We start from the raw sequence: 3,833 nt of genomic DNA, 5'->3' as shown, positions 1-3,833 counted from the left end.
TTTTGAATTCATCTCTGGATGGGCTGGTTTCCCCATCGGAATCCACACTGGCCAAGTTGTAGGGTATCTCGTCAGTGAAGTTTGCTTTTGCTTTGTCCACAATCCCAGGGATATCACCATCCAGGGACTAATATTTATGTTAATTTCTTTTTATGTATATAGTTTAATGTATTTTAATAGCAAACTTACAGGAACAGCACAGAAGACAGACAACATTAAAAACATACTTGCATGTAGGACAACTCAGTTAGAAAAGTATAGTGAATGGATGGAATCTACTGAATGATAAAAATGCTACAAACACCATTTAGTTGCCATCAATAAGAAATTTACTTGTTTTTAAAAAAAATTCAAATGCTGGCATTGTCCAGAAAAATTTAACAGGTTTATTTATATTGTTATAAAGTTGAACTGCTGAAACTTGTTCACTGAAACATTTTGACTTGCATTAATGCTTTATGTCCCCGCATTTATATTAAAAAATTTACACATAAATGAAAATGGAAAAATTGCCAATACCTGATTTCTGTCCTCTATTTTCAACTTGCAATCATATACTTAGGTACCTTTTGACCCCATGGGGAAAAAAAAATCTAAAGTTCAGAGCTACCAATAACAGGAAGAAGAGGATTTTTTTTTTTTAAAGGATGAAATGTTTCTCATCATAATGGATTCTCCACATATGCGGCATGCTAGCTGGATGTCTTTTGGCATAATTGTTACACGTTTGGCATGGATAGCACACAGGTTGGTGTCTTCAAAAAGGCCAACCAGATAGGCCTCACTTGCCAACTTCAAAGCACCAATAGCTGCACTCTGGAAGCACAGATCTGTTTTGAAGTCCTGAGCAATTTCTCGCACCAGACGCTGGAAGGGGAGTTTGCGAATCAGAAGTTCAGTGGACTTCTGATCATGCTAATTTCACGAAGTGCCACAGTACCAGGCCTGTAACGATGAGGTTTCTTCACCCCTCCCGTAGAGGGCGCACTCTTGCGATTGGCTTTGGTAGCCAGTTGCTTCCTCAGTGCTTTACCACCGGTGGATTTGTGGGCAGTCTGCTTGTACAAGTCATGGTATAGAGACCTCTTTACTTACCCCCCTTCTCTTTCGGTTGGAGTTCGGCGAGCTAGAGGTGGCGCTGGCATTAGAGAGTGACGGTGGCACGGCAGCGGCTGCGAACACAATTGAAGGCTATGTTAATTTCTTGACTATAATTTCATTGAACCAGATTTTGTACCTTAAATGACTATGAGACCCAGATCAGAATTTCAGGAGAAAAAGTTTTTGGGTGTTTTTTTTTTTCTTTTTTTCCATTAAGACGTCAAAAGGAAACAGCACCTTTCTTATCATCTCCATCTTATAGGATGATTTCCTGCCAGTCTTTTACTGAGAGAACCAGCCCTTGAGGGTCCTGTTTTAATGGGGTTTACCAATCCCCACTCCTTGCCTTAGGTGACCCAAATTCTATGCCTTCTTTCCACATTGATATTCAAGCACAAATACCTAGATTATGAAGATTGATCAACCCCACCCCCTCCTTTAAGCATCAGCATTGATTTACTTTTCCAATTTTTGGGTCCATCTCCAAGTCAGCAGCTGGGGGTATTGCTTTCTTTCTAAAGAGTCATTGACATGGATCACTTTCAGCACATGTTTATGAATCCCAAAGCAATTATTTCTAGTACAGGACTTTCTTTTGATATTCATAGCCTTCTTTAGATAACTTAAATTGGTTGCCACAAAGATAAAAATATATTTCTCTTGTTATATGACTGACTTCACAAAAACACCTTCACCCATTCATCCATGCCATTTAAACTTGACTTCACCGGAGTCCCGTGACTTTGCTATTCAAGTCCAGCTCCTTAGATAGCATTACAAACATGACCCTCCGAAGTCTCTGGCTGGAACTCCAGGCAATCCTCTATGTTTCCTTCATGCTCACCATAAATGATTATGTCATCACTAACAATTGCACAAACATACCACCCCTTTTTTCTCTTTGCTTTTGCTCAGGTTCTCTTTCTTAGAGCGATCTCCTCCTTCACACATGGCTAACTCCTACTGAAGTGTCACTTCTACTGAAAACCTGCCCCTCGTTATTCCAAAGTCAGGCCCTTAGATGCCCCTTCTCTGTGCTTTCCTAGCCCCTGTGCTCACCTCTATTACAACACATCAGAAAATATTTTGAAATGCTTATATTTCCAAAGAATTCATTTAGATCGGTTTAACAACATTGCATGATGGTTCTAAGTAAAAGGAAAATAAAAACAGAACAAACAAATAAAAACCTTTACCCTTTTCTTCCAAAAAAGTCACTCTGTGATTCAAAAATGTTATTCTCTTCTTCATGTTTTTAATGTAACTTTGAGAAATTGGCAAAAAACAAGAACTTCTACATTTCATTAATACAAATAGCTTATAACATACTTAGAATAAAACCTTGTTTAAAACTAAATTAAATTAGTAAATGTTAAATTATTTCTCAACTCATTGTTTTTGTGTTTAACAAACTAAACATAGCAATAAAATTAGCAGGTTAAATTGTTTAAGGTTCGTTTTTATGTTCCTGTAATGTTTATAAGTTGCAGAAACACCCAAAAGAAGGCAATTTTCATAAGAAACTGTATTTTAGAAAGTTATATAACTTCTTTATCATACAAATACAAATAAATGCCTTTACAGTACTATAGAAAATGGGAATCCAGAAGGAAAATTAAATACTGTAAGGTTGTATCATACCATCTTCTAACAAATTTAACAGTTTTTTAAATTAAGAAGTAACTCACTTTTGAAGTTAATTAAGTTTGGGGAAAAAAATGAAAAGTTCTCAATTTTTTCTATTTTTTGCAATATTATTAAATCTCGCTATTTTTTTTTCTTCTCTCTCATTAATGACCTGCTGCCAGTGTCATGCATGCTATCTCCAGGTGTGTGCATCACCTGTTACACTGGCTCTAAGTGCTCCAGGGTTAAGTGTCCTGGTCCCAGCTTCCAGGAAGGACATCTCACAAACTCTGTGCGCTCGCTCTGCTTTGGCTTGTCGAATTGTCTACAGTAGCTGCTTCAGAGACTGGATCCTGAGCTCTAAGAAAATATGATTTCAAAGTTTTGCTGGTATTGACATCAGTTAGGCAGTCTAAAGAGAAGGGACAGCTTAATGCTTACTTGAATGACATTGTGATTTAATAACCATAGCTTCTTATTCTCTAGAAGTTATTCTGCTGTCAAAATACATTTTCCTTGTATACACTTTTATAAAAATAGTCCTGATTGCCTGGCATAAGAGAGAACAAGTAAAAAGAAAGAGAGGGGAATGTTAATATAGGATGTGACCCATGCTAAGCCTGCGGAGAAATCTTTGAGCAAATACTACCCACTATTGCTCTTTTTAGTACTGATGGATGGTTCCAAGTAAAAGAAGAAAAAGGGAACACTAGGTGGAAAAAGGATGTCTAATTTCAAATTAAAAGACTTCTGGTGAAGGCAAAGATAAATGAATGGGACTACATCAGAATAAAAAGTTTTTGCTCAACAAGAGAAACTGATATAAAAATAAACAGACAGCCAACTAAATGGGAAATGATATTTTCAAACAACAGCTCAGATAAGGGCCTAATATACAAAATTTACAAAGAACTCATAAAACTCAACAACAAACAAACAAACAATCCAATAAAAAAATGGGAAGAGGACATGAATAGACACTTCTCCCAGGAAGAGATACAAATGGCCAACAGATATATGAAAAGATGCTCAGCTTCATTAGTTATTAGGGAAATGCAAATCAAAACTACAATGAGACCACTTCACCCCTGTTAGATTAGCTATTA

General features: G+C 36.7%; 1 pseudogene; it reads right to left on the bottom strand.

The window, feature by feature from the left end:
- Positions 1 to 606: 606 nt before the first annotated feature.
- On the bottom strand, positions 607 to 2,052 carry LOC136382905 (histone H3.3C-like; annotated as a pseudogene).
- Positions 2,053 to 3,833: the final 1,781 nt, after the last annotated feature.

Source organism: Saccopteryx leptura, chromosome 11 (genome assembly GCF_036850995.1).
Source record: "Saccopteryx leptura isolate mSacLep1 chromosome 11, mSacLep1_pri_phased_curated, whole genome shotgun sequence".
NCBI lineage: Eukaryota > Metazoa > Chordata > Mammalia > Chiroptera > Emballonuridae > Saccopteryx > Saccopteryx leptura.
This window is presented reverse-complemented; position numbering and strand designations above follow the sequence as displayed.